Raw genomic sequence first — 18,102 nt, 5'->3', positions numbered from 1 at the left:
CGCCCGCCTTGGGGCTCTTTCCTGTCAGCGTTTTCTCCTGTCTTCAGACAGGGTTGATCGAGTAGGAATTTGGAAGCCTCCGAGGTGAGAAATGGCGGGGGAGAACCGGGGCGGGGTGGGCTGCTCGGGAGCCTTGCTGCCTGCCCCGCGGGAGAGGGTGAGCAGGGCGCCCGCCAAGCGCGTGAGGAGGCGGGCAGTTGGGAGGGGACCGGGAGTTGACCTCTCCCGATGGTCCGAATGTTCACCCACTCGCCTACCCTCTCCCTCACTTCTCCCGTGAAACCTTTTCTGAGTCTCGAAGTCCTCTTTACCCCTTTGAACCTATAGCCCTGACTGGAACCTCTCTTAGAGAGCTTCTGTTCCTCCTTGGGTACTTCCGTGAACCCCATTCTCTTCCCTTCTCCCACATAATTCTGAGGTCTTTGAGGCAAGGCAAGCATCTTTCACAATGTTTTACACATAGTAGATTTTTCAGGAAATATTTGTTGAGTTGAATTTAATTCACCACAAATAAATTGGATTCCCCTCTATGCCCTGCCCCTTTTTCCCTCCCATACAGAGATTATTTTTTATCTTTATGGGGGAAGGGGGAGGGCATCCTGATCTCATATGCAAAAGGACCTGAAAGTTTACGGTTGGGCTTTCCACTCTTGAAAGGGAAAACTTTTGGATTGCTTACTACAACTCTTCCCGCATTGTGGCTTTTAGTCTTGGTCTCCCAGTGTTTTTATTAGACTCCCGGTTAGTCTTTGCTTAAAACAAACCATTCTGTTGTTGCTGTATGCCAAAAGACTTGATCTCAGTTTCTTAGTGACCCACAGCTGTTGTCACATTTTAAGTGTTTTCTCTTTTGTATTTCTGTTCTGCTTGTAGTCTCTCTACTTCGGCACATATAACAGCTGCTCCGGTAGCCTATCCATTTGTCAGGTGTCCGTGATAGAACTGCATTACCAAGACTGTTGTTTCGTTGTTAACTCCTAAGGCTATATATTCCCAATATGCTTTGTTGATTCTTATATCAAAATCATAGCTCCATGATGACTTTAATAAAAGGATTGAAAAAAGTCAGGTATAGCAGCTCTGTTCTTATTACCTTCTTATAAAAGTTTGAACATAACCTTATAGCTAAACTGTAGACCTGTGGCATGTAATGGAACCCGAACTGGGGATTCAGGGTTTGGTCTTGGCTCTGTCTCTTTCACTGTGGCTGGCTTTGCAGGTCATTTATCCCTTTTAGATTTCACTTTTTCCATGTGGAAAATCAAATGTTTGAATTCGATTAGAAGTCATGTGGCTCTATTATCAATTTAGTCAAGCCGTTGATGCCAGGTAGACATCATGCACTCAGCCTTCCAAAGACCATATAGCTGGAAGTAATAGCTACCATTATTGAGCATCTACCCTGTGCAAAGCACTATATCATATCAAGGGCTTTACATAAATATTAAATTTTTCTTAGCATAGTACATTAATCTACTGCCCACATAACATTTCATTAAAAACTGTTGGTTTATGTTGTTAATGAAAATCTTTAGCTATTCATAGTATGTCCTTGGGGCAAACTAGGGCATGATTCTCTCATCTTCCAGTTTAGGAGGAACAGCAGTTTCTTTCTCTGGGCTGCAGTTTTGTTTGTAAAGTGAGGGGTTGATTGAACCACTCTTCTCAGATCCCTTCAGTTTAATTGATGAATTAATCCAGTTTCCTGTGCTGGCTCAGCAAACCTATTCATAATTTGTTCAGAGTAGGTCCTCAGCAAATTTTGTTAAATGAGTAATAGAGTTCTACTTCTTGTACTTTGAGTGTTGTGGTCATTGTATACTTTCCAAGATATTGTTTCAAGGATTTTGATGTTCATATCCTGTTAAACAAGAAGACTTTTCCATAGGCATAAACTAATAGGTACCATTCGTACTGGAAAAATTCAGTTTTCCACAAGTATGTCTTTTCCCTGTGTAGGGAAAAACCAAATATGTGGGGTCACCACAATTCTCTGTGACACCAGCTGGGTGTCCTACCGTTTCACTCAGTCTAACATTTTACCTGGAGATAGTGTCAGATCCCAGAGGTTAAGGGCTTAGTCCCACAAGACTGCTCCCATACCACTTCAGATGCCAGTCACAAGTAGTAGGTCCGCAGATACCCACAACTTCTCTCAGATTTGGCTAGAAATTGGAGGTTCCCACGTCCCCCTCCTCAGGTTTGATTAATTTGCTACAGCAGCTCCCAGAACTCAGAGACACACGTTTATCACCAGAAGTTATCTTGCTTATTTGATTATTGATTATCTCCTTCCATTAGAATAATAGCACCTTGAGGGCAGTGACCTTATCTGTTTTGTTCCTCAATGTCTAGAAAGGGCCCAGCTCATAAAAGTCCCTCAAGCTATTTCTTTTTTTTTTTTTTTTAATAAATTTATTTATTTATTTATTTATTTTTGGCTGTGTTGGGTCTTCGTTTCTGTGCGAGGGCTTTCTCTAGTTGCGGCGAGCGGGGGCCACTCTTCATCGCGGTGCGCGGGCCTCTCACCATCGTGGCCTCTCTTGTTGCGGGGCACAGGCTCCAGACGCGCAGGCTCAGTAGTTGTGGCTCACGGGCCTAGTTGCTCTGCGGCATGTGGGATCCTCCCAGACCAGGGCTCGAACCCATGTCCCCTGCGTTGGCAGGCAGATTCTCAACCACTGCTCCACCAGGGAAGCCCCCAAGCTATTTCTTGAATGACTGGATGAAAGCTTTTTGTTGTAACTGTGACCATAGCTGTGTCCATAGCAATTCGTTTGAGTGATAGAAACTTCTTTCATTTTCTTGCTCAGGGGCAGTGAGTCAGGGCACCACCAACTCTGCTTTAGTTTTCTTGAGTAATCAAACTACCCTGATACAAAAGTTTCTATCACCTATGACTGCAAATGGTATCAAATGCTTTTGTATAGTTCTAAAAATAGTGTAGGGATATTTATTCGTTAAATAATTATTGAATGTTTATTATTCCCAGACATTGTTTTAGATTCCAGGGATAAAAAGATAAGACACATTCCTTGACCACAAGATCATATTCTAGTGGAGGAAATAGACATACTCATAGATAATTATTACAGAATGTAACTGCAATGATAGAGATATGCAAAAGGTATGATATGAACATAGAAGGGAAATCCAACCGCATCTGGGGAGACCAGAAAAGAACTCATTTGTGTTTTAATCAATGGGTAAGAGGTAGACAGGTAAAGTGAGGTTTGATGAGAGTTGGAGGAGACCATTTAAGAGCACAATGTGAGTAAATGTACAGAGATAACAGTCTAAGAAGCTGACTAGACTGAAGAGTAGGTGGGAGAGAGAGAAATGGGCTAGACTGTAGAAGGCTTTGTAGGACATGCTAAGGAGCTTGGACTTTGTCCTTTAGATAGGTGACAGGATGCCACTGAAAGGTTTTAAATAAGGGAGCAGCATGGTCATAACTGTGCTTTCAGAACAATGATCTGGTTCTGTAGTGTAGAGGATGGTTTGGAGGGGGCAAAACTGGAGGCAGGGAGAGCGGTTAAGAGACATGTAATGATCTAGGTGAACCACCATCTGAGGCTGAACCACCAGGGCTGTGGTAGTAGGAATGAGGATAGCAAAGGGGAAATCTGACAGATATTTAGGAGATTAAATTGACTGGACCTGTTGATCAGATTTGGGATTAAAGGAGAAGGAGGAGTCTACGGATGCTTCCCAGTTTAGCTCTGAGTGACTGGATAGATGGTATTTTGTCACTTACCCTACCCCAACCCTCACTTCCCCAAGGAACAAAGAGATGGAGGAACAGATTTTGTGGGGAGTTAATGAGTTTGGTTATTGACAAGTAGTTCAGATGCTCAATCATGGGGACATTTTGATAGTGATACCTGCATGTTTTTGCTGCAAGACATCTGTAAGATTGTTAGTTTTATTGTGAGGTGAACTAAAGTTACACTGGAATTCTGAAAGTACTCAGTTAATCACATTGCACAATATCCAGGCCAAAAAGACTAGCTGAGATTTCACAAGCAATGAGGAGCAGTACTGTGTCTATTATAGTCTTTTAAATTACCTGCTTATGCTGCGATTTGATTGGTTAAAACTAGTGGTATAGAATTATGTAGCCAACAAATAGATATCTAATCACTTTCAAAAACAAATTCATATAGTTGTTTTTAATAAATTATCTATGCCTTTGTTTCTTCATTTGTATAAAGTGAGGTGATGACAATGTCCATCTCTCACAAAAAGTCTTGGAAGATTAATCAGGTAGCATAATTAATTATGTATTAATAATTTAGATCCCAGTGAATGGAATTGTTGTTTTAATCGTTCTTTGCTTTCTCAGCATCACTCCTTTAGAAGTAATTTCTGGTGCCATTGTGGCAACGGTTCCCAAGAGGATGTAACCCTGAGTAAAAGCATCTCTGTCATCTTAGTAATTTATAAAAACTGATTGTAATCGTTATTTTTCCAATTAAACATGTGAGATATATTTTGTTGAAAGTATTTTATAACTGCAAAATGGCAAAAAATCTGAAAATGACAACTTCTGCAATTGGATTAGATCAAGATTTAAAAAATAAAACACTGAGTTTAAACCCAATGTTGGTTACCACCTGTTCCTGGGAATTCTTTCAAAATTAAACCTCTATATTTAGAGAGGTAATACTTGAACTGTTTTAAGATAACTGGGTTCAACAATTTTGTTATGCTTATTTTTAGGTGATTGCTCCCATGTTTTGCACCAGACTTAGAAATTTTTAAATGTCATAGTGGGGCTCTTGAAAGGAATTGCAGTAATTGCAAAGCATTAGCTACTTAACCATAAACAAAGCTGAAGCTTGTTTTTCAGTTACAAAAAGAAACAATCTTTCAAAAACTACTTTTGGGAATAACTCACATGATTGGTATCCCCAGATTCACATCCAGCCTTAAGAATTACATTAGGTATCATATATTCTCATTCTTTGCAGCTGTTGTTTTAAGCAGCTGTCTAGTATCCCTTGTCTTCTTTTAAGACCAGCGGTCTATAGATAGAATAATCCCTAGAGTTTGAAATAACTTAATTTCCTTGTTGGAGGAAATTTTAATCTCCCACTGATAATATTGCATTTCTTGTGTTCTTAATTAGGGATCTTATGCCTAATGTGGGGTACACGAACATCTTAATGCAAATTCATTGAGAATGTTGGGTTTGTATTGTATCTGTTACTAATGGTGCAGTGGGTTCGGTGACTTTTTAAAAAAGTGATCATTATTAGTGGTTGCCTAGGGCTGGATGGGTTGGGGGTTTAGTATGTAAATGTATTAAAAGCCATTGAATTCACTTTAAATGGGTGAATTCTATGGTATGTGAACTATATCTCAATAAAGTTGTTATATATATATTTTATTTATTTATTTATTTATTTATTTATTTATTTATTTTTGGCTGTGTTGGGTCTTCGTTTCTGTGCGAGGGCTTTCTCTAGTTGCGGCGAGCGGGGACCACTCTTCATCGCGGTGCGCGGGCCTCTCACTATCGCGGCCTCTCTTTTCGCGGAGCACAGGCTCCAGACGCACAGGCTCAGTAGTTGTGGCTCACGGGCCTAGTTGCTCCGCGGCATGTGGGATCTTCCCAGACCAGGGGTCGAACCTGTGTCCCCTGCATTGGCAGGCAGATTCTCAACCACTGCGCCACCAGGGCAGCCCTATTTTTTTAAGTGGTCATTGTCACAGTTTAGGGGAACTCAGTTGAAGAAATATTTCTTGGCAATCAGAAGCTATTTTAGTCCTTGTATTTCATACTACCTCTTTATTAATGAGAGCGTATAATATGTTCTAATGCCTGCTGACCTTCCCGTGTAGTCCCTTACTTTCAGGAACAGTATATTCATTTAAAACATGTATAATTGAGCAAGTAGAAAGTGGAAAATACTAAGGTGTTCGAAAAGGCCACTGAGGTTTAGCGTATCAAAGCTGTGTAACCTTAGGCAAGTCACTTAATCATTCAGAGCCTCAGTTACCACATAAAATGAAGGTGTTGGATCAGATCCTAGTTCTCAAACTCTGATGCCCACAGGGCTAACCAATTAAAGTAAATAAATAAAGTTGGTGGGTATAAAGGAACCGGGAGCAGGGGACCACGGCATATGGATAGTATATGCTCTTCTAAAGAGAGCAGCCATAACTCAATTGTGATCCATTGTTGCTTTATCTTATTGTAGGCCCAATGTAACTGTATCTTTAATTTTCAAGAAAAGCAGAAACTGGATATTTTTAACTGTTCCTGCTTTTTAAATATTGCAACTAATTTAAAAAAATTTTAAACACTATGCAAGCCAAACTACAAGGTATGAAGGAATCCTTCATGGGCCTAATATAGACTAGATCAGCTATAGACTAGACAATCTCTATTGACCCGGCTAGCTGTAGGATTCTTTTTTTTTTTTTTTCCCTTTATGTTACCTAAATATTATGTGGTACATTCCAAAGGGTATGTGTGAAACACATATGTAAGTTATAAAGCACAATACAAAATGAATAAATACCCAAGACCTAGCAGATAATATCCCTGTATTCTCTTCCTGTTCACCATTTTCTTGCTCTTCCATCAGAGATAACCATTATCCTTCATTTTGTATTTAGATGCCTAAATAATACACTGGATTTGCTTGCTTTTGAGCCTTATGCAAAGGAACGTAGTTTTCTGGGATTTGTTTTTTTCCTCATGATGTTTCTGAGATTGATAAATTGTTTAGTGTAGTTTGTCCTTTTATCACTATTGTATAATGTTCCATTGTATGAATATACCCAAATTTATTTATCTGTTCTTCAACCATGGACATTAGGTTATTTTGTTTTTGGCTCTTGTGAACAGTGCTGCTGTGAACTTTTTTGTATGTGCCTCCTGAAGCACACATGCAGAAGTTTTTCTGAGGTATATACCTAGGAGTTGAGTTGCTTGGTTGTATGCTGTATGAACACTCAACTTGGTAAGATAATGCCAAACTGTTTTTCAGTGTTTCTGATTTAGCCCCACGATCCTTTACTCTGAGAGTTCTCCATAACTCTCTGCCTTCTCTAATTTATTGTAGTCTCTCCTTCCACACCTTTTTCCCCTTAGTGAAGATAACCTGCCTCACTGCCCCTTATTTTCTTTCTAGACAACCATATGTTCTCTGCCATTTCATTAAGAACTTTTCCTCTAACATAATAGAATCATATTTAGAAATAAATATTACACTCTTACAGTTACATTATAAACAACTTGTTAAAAGTGCCTTTTAAATGCTTTTCCATGCAGAAATATTTATTTTAAAATTTAATGGTCATTTAAAGAACTTTGTAAGTTTTATTTGTCAGGTTTGATCTAAGATTAGTTACATTTAAGTTCTGTTTACTGTGTGGTTTTCTTTAATTACCTCACAAATGATCAGGTTATTTCTGGCATTTGTGAACTTTTAGTTGTTTCCAGGGTTGCTCAGCATAAATAATTTGAAATTTTATTGTTGAACGGAGAGGATTTTTTTAAACTTGGGAACATGAATTATTTCTGAAATAACTTTGAATATTTTTCTTTTAAAAAGGCTGTGACACACAGATGCTTTCAACTTTTGTTTTTTTCTACTATAAATGTTATCCAAAGCCACATTTTACTTTCCTCTTCATTGTATTCTTTGTAACAAAAATAAATACACCTTTAAAGAGGAATTATTTAATTAACCATTATAAAAATAACAAAGATTATTTGATACTATGAAATCCATGTACAAACGAGTCAGACTTTTTTTCTTTTTTTAAACAGGCTGGTTTATTTTCTTTAAAATAAGGGTAGAGTTCCTAAGATTCTTAATAGAATGAGATTGGCTTTGGTTTATGCATTATTAGACTTATACTGAATTACTTCTTGAAAACTATGGCCATCACACCCACCTAGAACATGTTTGGTATGCCCTTCTAATTTATTCAACTGAAGCTCTTGAAATTTTCATTCTGTGCTAGAAGAGTGTAAAAAATAACTCAGCCTGTGCACTCTTAATAGCTCTTGACCACAGCTCAAATTTCCCCAGAAAACTTCAATACATTTTCTCAATTTCTTCCATGGTTAATTTTATTTTTGATAATTATAGAAGTGAATGTTTTAGGAAAAGCGCTTTTCTCTGTTAGGTGCTAGTGTAACATCTAAAATTTAATGGTACAATGTTTCTTTTTGGAGTGATAAAAGTGTTCTAAAATTGGATTGTGGTGATGGTTGTGCAACCTTGTGAATATACTAAAAACTATCGAATTGTACACTTTAAATGGGTGAGTTTTATGGTATGTGAATTATCTCTCAGTAAAGTTATTAAAGTTTAATGATGTCCTCGAGGGATTTATTGACCCTTTTTTTCCTTTTCCTCTTTGATAATTGAAGTTTTGGGAATGTCACATAAATTTGAGAAACTAAAAATAGCTTGGATGCTTAGAACTTGGGCCATTTTCCCCCGTTTTTCTGATTGGCAAGGAATATATAGACCTTAGATTTAAGTTTTCTACTTTTATAGTGATCAAAAACCTTTATTAGAGATATTGAATAATCTTGACAATTATACAAGCGACAGTAGATTATGCTATTTTCTTCAAATTTGTTTCACTAGTTGTTTTTCTCAGTTAAATTAGACTGATTTAAGAAATTTTTTCCTTTATTAGCAGATGTCATTTAGGTCAGTGAAAAAAGAGCTATGGTAAATAGTATGATCATTTTAACTTTTTTCCAAAGGCCTGAGAAAGGAAAATCACAAAATTTTCAGTCACTAAATGTTAAATAGATTTAAACTAACAATGACACTATATGATTTTATTTTACGACAAATTGTAGAAAATACAACTCATCTATAGTGACAGAAAGCAAGTCAAAGATTACCTGGGACCAAAGGTGGAGGAGAGGATTGATTGCCAAGAGGCCTTAGGAACTTTTCTGATGGGACTGTCTTGATTGTATTTTGATTAATGTGGTGGTTAATGGGTATATATTTGTCAAAACTTATGGAACTGTACACTTAAAATGGGTCTAGTTTGTTATACATAAATTATACCTCAGTAAAATTGATTAAAAGAAAATCAATTAAAGTGACTACACATACACATGACTTATATTTGTATCAAGTGTTGGTCTTTTGATATGTAGCATCATCTAATGTTTCCACATTATATATAGTAACCAGGCACTTATGTCAACTATTTATGCCAATGAAGGAGAGAAAAGTATTTGTACAATTGTCATCGATGAAACAGTATTACATTAGTAGAAGCCTACGCATAACATTACTATTAATTAATTAGTATATTTTGCAAGTATAGTACATCTACTTCAGTATGTCTAATTTCTTACCTTTAGATTCTGTTATGTATTCAGCTTTTCATCAATCGAATAATAGAAACCATCTTTTACTTGTGTTAAAAGTTTTTAATATGTTTTATCTATTTGTTTCTAATAAGTCAACACTTCCTACATGCCAGGCACAGTGATCCAGTGCTGAATAAGAGAGCATAGCTCCATCCTTATGGAGTACTTTACAATTTTCAAATTAGTTTTACATAAATAATTTTATCACATCCTTTGAGAGAGGGAAATAAAACTCAGAGAAACTAAGTGACTTTGTCCAAGGTTACACAGCTAAATGACTGAGAGTTATCTGATTCCAAATTCAGGTTCAGGCAGTTTAGGTGGGTAGAGTTACATAGTTTAGGTAGATGAATGGAAAATTTGAGGGGACATGTTAAATAGTTGGATCTTATCCACATCCTGGAATGTGAATAAACTTCCTTAATTATGTATAAAGTTGCATGTATTCCCCTTCCAGTTTATCTTCTCTGCCACCAGGATAAGAAAGTTTGAATTTCTGCCAACTGGATTTCTTCCAAGACTCTATTTCTGATTGTTACCCCAACAGCTGAGACCTAGCAGTCTCTGGGTTTGTCACAAAGGAGCACTCTGCATACTGGTGGCATTGAACGTGAGTGGGCCCTACATGTAAAAACCTGCCCATCTGGCCTCCATTGGATTTTGCTGATTTGCAGGGCATTTTCCAGGTGGTGGCAGCTGTGAAAGATTCCATGCTGCAGCACAGATCTGCAGGAGACAGCCACTCTGTTGAGCAGGGTAGATAGAGGGCCTGTTAGGGGGGCTGGCAAGGAGCTGTCTTTGCAGCTACTTTTGAAGGAAGCAGCATGGAATAGTACAAAGAACATGGGACTAGCCATGAGAAGACCTAAGTTTGAATCTTAGAACTGTCACTTGAGAGCTGTGTTACCTTGGGCAGGCAACTCACTGATTCATTGCAGTCTTTCTCCTCCTAAGTAAAATGAGGGCGTGATATGTGCATTATGGATGAATCTCATAATCATTATGCTAAGTAAAAGAACCCAGATACAAAAAAGAATATATTGTATAATTCCATTTATATAAACTTTTAGAAAAGCAAACTTATATATAATGGCAGAAACATCATACAGATCAATGGTTGCCTAGGGCCAGGGGCAGAGGGAAGGATGGAATGCAAAGAGGCGTGAGGAATCTTTTGAGGATGATGGAAATATTCTGTATTTTAATTGTGGTGGTGGTTTCACGGGTGTATTCAACTGTCAAAATGCATGGATTTGTACCCTATTGTGCACACACACCCAAAAGGGGATATTGAAGCTATTTCAGGGCTTAATAAGAAAGAACTGAGGGAACTCCCTGGCGGTCCAGTGGTTAGGACTTAGTGCTTCCACTGCAGGGGACATGGGTTCCATCCCTGGTCAGGGAACTAAGATCCCGCATGCTATGTGGCACGGCCAAAAAAAAAAAGAAAGAAAGAAAAAAATTGAAATAGATTTGGATTATTTACCATTTGTACAGGAGGGGAGAGAAGCAGCATGGATTGGTATTTGTGTTGTGTATTTGTAGGCTGTGTATTTACCCTTTCTGCTCTAGGTTACCCAGTAAAGTTATACCTAATATAATAGGAATTCTCCAACGCTAAACAAAATCAACAATCATCCATCTTGACCTCTAACTCTTCCTTTACCCCTTTGTCATTTTTATCTGAATTTTTATGAACTAGTAATAGTAGGGGACATTTGAAATCAGACAGATTTCTTAAAATATTTGAAATACTTAATTTACTAAAAATTTTTATCTATATTCCATTGTCCGGTCATTCCACTTCTTAGTAGTTATTATATCCTATCACCTTTATGTTGAAGAACTCTATTGACATCCTCATAGTCACAGTGCGACAAAGATGTCAATGGTAAATTCTTAACTCCAGTATGTAAGGAGGACTGCAAGAAATAAAATGGAAATGACTTGCCCTCCCCAGCCCCACAAATTCTCATCCTGTATTCTATTAATGATTGTAAATGCCTCAATGTCCTTCTTAATAAGGCCTCCCAGAAGCCACAACTAATTGTTTGGGGTTGACACTGAAGTCAGAACTTGATCTAGAAAGACTATTCAGTAACTCAAATATGAAGTGAGTAGTGACTTTCCTGGATTAGCTACTTGTGGCTGTATAGCGTTATTCCTGATCTCCAAAGGGAAGAGAAGGGCTGGTGTGGTTGTGCTTATTCTATCCCCTCTTTCCCTAATGCCCAGGCCCTCTCTGCTTAAGACTTGCCAGGAATACGTAACCTTTAGCTGGATGTGGGACAAAGGGCAGCTACTTGTAAAACAGAGATATGTGTTTCTTGGAAGAAAGCTGATTTTAGGTTTTGGCCAGGAAATATACAAGATGAAGCTCTCAAAGACTAGGGTAATTGATAGAAACACATGAAATACATAAAACCCATGAGTTAATAATGAATTTGAACCTGCCTCGCCCCCTCAAAAAAAAGCAAAAGCAAAACCCCAAAAGAACTCATTGGACACCATCCAAAATAACTAGGGCACTACTACTACTTAACTCTGAAAATTAGAAATTAAAAGAAAGAATACTTTTATGCCCGCCTTCATGTGCAAACTCTACTTTGGATAATCAAATAGCCCTAGTTGTTGACAGAAAGTTTTTCTTTATAGGAAAATTCCACAAAGAATGATAGATTCAGAAAATCACCATTTTGCAACCCCAGGTAGCGATTGAGGCAGGTAGCGATCAACAGAGGATGAAACCATTGGATTGATTGGTTGATGAGAGAACTTTACAATGAAGGAAATCAGTCTGCAATTTGCAGACATTTGTATGTATTCTGATGTGATGTATTATGAAGCACATGATAACACCTATGAAGTATTTTTGCCCCAAATGTGGAACTTGATTCTAATATAGGATTGCCAGATTAAGCCAACACGAAACAGGACACTTAACCACTTTGCCACCAAGGAAGCCCCAACAGGGTTTTTAAAATAGAATTCTGGTATAACCAGACTAAATAAAATAGTTTATGTAAAGTACTTAAGCATAGTGCTTGGCATAAAATAAAACTTAGTAAATTTTAGTTTCATCAGATCATCAAGTAGTATGATCTACTTGATGGTAGTAGTATGGTAGTATGACCATCAGCTGAAATAATGGGATTAGCCTTGTTATATAAAACGTTTTTTTTTTTTAACAGGGTATTTATTTATTTTTATTTATTTATTTTTGGCTGTGTTGGGTCTTTGTTGCTGTGCGTGGGCTTTCTCTAGTTGCGGCGAGCTTGTGGTGTGAGGGCTTCTCGTTGCGGTGGCTTCTCCTGTTGTGGAGCATGGGCTGTAGGCATGCTGGCTTCAGTAGTTGCAGCACATGGGCTCAGTAGTTGCGGCACACGGGCTCTAGGATACACGGGCTTTGTTGCTCCACAGCATGTGGGATCTTCCCGGACCAGGGATCGAACCCATGTCCCGTGCATTGGCAGACGGATTCTTAACTACTGCACCACAAGGGAAATCCCTAAATAAAATGTTTCTTTGACCTATATGAAGTATTCAGGGTGATATTGGTAAAGACATTGTATATATTAGGCTCTTCTTGGTTGTAAGGACCCTGAGATTGTGTCCATTACCTTGGGTGATGGGTCTTGTAGAGAGTTAGGAAACAGAAAAAATGGCTCCATACCCACATAAGCAGGCTTAATGGAGTCTTTTTTTTTTTTTATTGATGTGGACCATTTTTAAAGTCTTTATTGAATTTGTTACAATATTGCTTCTGTTTTATGTTTTGGTTTTTTGGCCATGAGGCATGTGGGATGTTAGCTCCCCGAGCAGGGATGAACCCACACCCCCTGCATTGGAAGGTGAAGTCTTAACCACTGGACCGCCACGGAAGTCCCTTAATGGAGTCTTTTAATCATTTAGTTGCCTTAGGTAAAAAGTAGAAATGGTAGAACCTTTTGTCCTGTGTCCTATCTAAGCAGATTCTGTTCATTTGACAAATATTTGTTGCTAGCACAGTGCTAGACTGGGTGGGATCGTATTCCTTTTCTCTTTAAGAATTCTCACTATATGGGCTTCCCTGGTGGTGCAGTGGTTGAGAATCTGCCTGCCAATGCAGGGGACACGGGTTCGAACCCTGGTCTGGGAAGATCCCACATGCCGCGGAGCAGCTAGGCCCGTGAGCCACAATTACTGAGCCTGCGCGTCTGGAGCCTGTGCTCCGCAACGAGAGAGGCCGCGATAATGAGAGGCCCACGCACCGCGATGAAGAGTAGCCCCCACTTGCCACAACTAGAGAAAGCCCTCGTACAGAAACGAAGACCCAACACAGCCATAAATAAATAAATAAATAAACCCAAAGTTAAAAAAAAAAAAAAAAGAATTCTCACTATAGTATAAGGCAGAGCCACCTTATCATCTCTGGAACAAGGCTGGCAATAAATTAAAAAATAAAAAATATGAGTCTGTAATAAATACCCTGTAAGTTTTACAGTTAAAACCCTATAGTTGGAAGAGAGAAATCACATCTCCCTGGGGTAATTCATCTATTCAGCAAACATTATAATAGTGTGGATTGTTTTTAATGGCTATAACAAACAGGTATGAAAATGCTTAAATTAAATAAAAAAGTAGATTTCAGTATAGTTATGAGTACAGTGTTAAATACAATGTAAAAAAAGTGCAATAAAGAAAAGGCTGGGAGGTGGGGGGGAAGGTGGACGAAATAGGTGAAAGGGACTGAGAGATACAGACCTCTGGTTATATAATAAAGTAGTCATGGGGATATAGTATACAGTGTAAGGAATATGGTCAATAATATTGTAATAACTTTGGGGATAGATGGTTACTGGACTTATGGTAATCATTTCATAACTTATGCAAATGTCAAATCATTATGTCATACACTTGAAACTAATATAATATTGTACATCAACCATATATTTTTTAAAAAGGCTAGAGGGAAAAACACCAAAATAGTAACAAGTAGTTTTTATCAGATCAATTTGGGGAGATTGGGAAGAAGGGAAGTAGATAAAATTAAAAATATATTTTTTAAAATCAGTAATATAGTTACATAGTTTCACAATTTACAAAACAGCTCTTCTAGGTTCTGCTCTGGGTGATGGAGACAGCAGTGAAATAGAAATAACAATAGGAAAGGTAATAATAACTACCACATTTCTTGGCATACAGTAGTCTCCTTCCCATGCTTACCCTCCACCAACTAGTCCCCCCACACCAGTATTATTACTTTCTTGTGCATCCTGTCAAAGATATTTTATGCCTGATAAGCGAATATATAGATCTATTATAGATCAATTATCTCTTTCTCTTTAACAAATGATACCTTTACTATACAAACTGTTCTGTACCTTGTTTTAGTCGCTTAATATATTGTAGAGCTTTCTCTCTCTTCAGTAATATTTTGAGAGTTTATTCTTTGTAGTTGCTACATAGTATTACATTTAATGGAGTACCATAATTTATTTAACCAGTCTCTATTCCATTTCTTTGCTATTATATAAAGTGCAGCAATGAATAATTTTGTACCTATGTCATTTTGTACTTGTACGTAGTATCTATAGGATATGTTCCTAGAAGTGGAATTGCTGGGTCAGTGTATTTGCATTTGTAATTTTGATAGATATATCAATGCAGTACAATCATAATCACCTGGGGAAACCTTTTCAGTGTTCTTATGTCTGCTTCCCCTCAAGATCTGGGAGGGTTTTTTTGTTTTGTTTTCATATGGATCTGGGATGGGCTCAAGTATCTATATTTTTTAAAGTTCCTGGAGTGATTCTGATGATTATCCCAGAAGAAGAGAGGGGCTGGACCTTTGTGAAATGAAATGTGGTACAAAGAAACATATCTAATTTTAAAAAAATTTTTATTGGAGTATAGTTGATTTACAATGTTGTGTTAGTTTCTACTGTACAGCAAAGTGAATCAGTTATACATACACATATATCCACTCTTTTTAAGATTCTTTTCCCATATAGATCATTACAGAGTATTGAGTAGAGTTCCCTGTGCTATACAGTAGGTCCTTATTAGTTATCTATTTTATATATAGGAAGCATATCCAACTTTAAAACAAAAGAACATAGGCTAACTATAGGGCTCAGAAAGGTACTATGCTGCCAATTTATGTAGAAGCATGCTGTTGGCTGCTTTAATCAGCATGTCCAGATTACTGCTAACTCTGGTATCTTCCCCTCCCATGATATTATGGGATATCCAAGCATCACAATATAAGTATGTTGGTCTTAAAGGTACTGATTAAGGGATGCAATAGAAGCCATGATTATCAGAGTTGGACTGGGAAATGTTGGGTATGTCGCTGAGGGAATAAGTATGTGAAATACAGGATCTTGTACAGCCTGTGGAAATTGAGAAGTCTGCATAGCACTTAACCTCTTCCCCTGGGTTAGGCTGAGCCAAGTAGGGAATATAACTTTTTAGAAATAACTTAAAACACACCAAAACATTGGAGGCTTATTCTTTTCTAGGTTCTGGGTGAGTAGTAGTAATACAGTAATAGTAATACAGAAATAACAATCTCAGTAGTGATAGCTACCAACACTTATTGGGTACTACGTACATACTGGGCATTATTGCTGATTAATACTTGCATTATTACAAGTATTTTCTCATTGAATCCTAACCCTAGAAACTGTGGGGACTATTGTATTTCCATTTTACAGTTGAGAAAAATGAGTTTCAGAGATGTTAAATAAGTAACTTGCTGAAGGTCACACATGTATCTATTTTATAGGATTGTTTAGAGGTTAACAAAGTGCTTAGAACAGTGCTTGGTACATAATAAATGCTCAGTACATACCAGCTGCTATTATTGTTATTACTGAAGCAAATACCAGTTTGCTGAGTAAATTACTGAGTAAATACCAGTTATCCCTTGCTAGGGCATGCCTCACAGAAGAAAAATGTAAATAGGGTTTTTCCAAGGAAAGACGGGTATTCCCGGTAGAAGACACTGTAGTAAAGGGATTGATTGGTGGCCTGGTTTAACTACTGCGTAGGGTGCTTGGTGGTAAAATGGTAGAAGAGGTTGAGATAAGAAAGAAGGCTTCACGGGGGTGAAGGGAAGCTATTGAGCCCTCTTGAAAGAATGGACATGGCTCATTTTAGTAGGCAGAGGGAGTTGGGAACATTTCAGGCAAAGATACAGCATTTAAAAAGGCATAGAAGCTGTCAGTGTTGCAGTTACCTACTGCTGTGTAGTAAACTACCCCAAAACTTAGTGGCTTGAAACAATTACTGTTTTATTTGCTCACAGTTCTGGTCTCACCTGGGACCGTCATGTGGCTGCAGTCATCTGGTGGCGCCACTGGGGCTAAATAGTCTCAGATGGCTTCTCTAATATGTCTGGCTTTGAATATGGCTGTTGGCTGGGTTTCTTCACATGACCGCAGAAGAGTCCCTAGAGAACAGTAGAAGCTGCAAGGGCTCTTGAGGACTAGGCATGGAAGTCACATAGTGTCATTTCCACCACATTCTGTTGGCCAAAACATGTCACAAAGCCAGCCTAGATGCAACAGGAGAAATAAATTCCATCTCTTGATGGAAGGACCTGCAAAGAAATTTGTGACTTTTTTTTTTTTAATCTACCACAAATGGAAAAGGGCAGGATGAGTTTAGAATGTGTTACTTATTAGCCCCTTTGGCCTTTTCTTTAGCCTAAGCAGCATTTCCTCCAACGTTTATTACACAGGGTCCTTTTTTTTAAAAAAAAAAAAATTATTTATTTATTTGGTTGCGTGGGGTCTTAGTTGCAGCAGGCAGGCTCCTTAGTTGCAGCACATGGACTCCTTAGTTGTGGCATGCGAACTCTTTGTTGCGGCAGGCATGTGGGATCTAGTTCCTTGACCAGGGATCGAACCCGGGCCTGCTGCAGTGGGAGTGCGGAGTCTTACCCACTGTGCCACCAGGAAAGTCCCAACACAAGGTCCTTTAATCATCACTTTTACCTGGCCCTGACCTCTTTCTCTGTTTCTCCTAGAGTGAAGATAAAATATAAATTAAAATGAAAAACAAAAGAGCTTTAGTGGGCTTCCCTGGTGGCGCAGTGGTTGAGAGTCTGCCTGCCAATGCAGGGGACACGGGTTCGAGCCCTGGTCTAGGAGGATCCCACATGCCGCGGAGCAACTAGGCCCGTGAGCCACAACTACTGAGCCTGCACGTCTGGAGCCTGTGCTCCGCAACAAGAGAGGCCACAGTAGTGAGAGGCCCGCGCACCACGATGAAGAGTGGCCCCCGCTTGCCGCAACTAGAGAAAGCCCTCGCACAGAAACGAAGACCCAACACAGCCATAAATAAATAAATAAATAAATAAAATTAAAAAAAAAAAAAGCTTTACCAAGAACTAACTAATAGAATTTTGAAAACTCTGAATTATTATTATTTTTTTAAAATAAATTTATTTATTTATTTAATTTTGACTGCATTGGGTCTTCGTTGCTGTGCGCGGGCTTTCTTTAGTTGCGGCTAGCAGAGGCTACTCTTCGTTGTGGTGCGATGGCTTCTCTTGTTGCAGAGCACGGGCTCTAGGCGCACAGGCTTCTGTAGTTGTGGCTGGCGGGCTCTAGAGCACAGGCTCAGTAGTTGTGGCACATGGGCTTAGTTGCTCCGTGGCATGTGGGATCTTCCTGGACCAGGGCTCAAACCCGTTTCCCCTGCATTGGCAGGCAGATTCCCAACCACTGCGCCACCAGGGAAGCCCC

At 38.6% G+C, this 18,102-nt stretch overlaps 1 protein-coding gene across 1 annotated transcript in view; it reads left to right on the top strand.

The window, feature by feature from the left end:
- The first annotated feature begins 12 nt into the window (after positions 1-12).
- KIF24 (kinesin family member 24) overlaps positions 13-18,102 on the top strand; it is a 59,390-nt gene continuing 41,300 nt past the window's right edge. The window contains exon 1 of the mRNA XM_061199266.1: positions 13-84. The gene's annotated coding sequence lies outside the window, so the exon portion shown is untranslated. The remainder of the gene's footprint in view (positions 85-18,102) is intronic.

Source organism: Eubalaena glacialis, chromosome 9 (genome assembly GCF_028564815.1).
Source record: "Eubalaena glacialis isolate mEubGla1 chromosome 9, mEubGla1.1.hap2.+ XY, whole genome shotgun sequence".
NCBI lineage: Eukaryota > Metazoa > Chordata > Mammalia > Artiodactyla > Balaenidae > Eubalaena > Eubalaena glacialis.
Note: the sequence above shows the minus strand (reverse complement) of the source record. Positions and strands in the feature narration are given on the sequence as shown.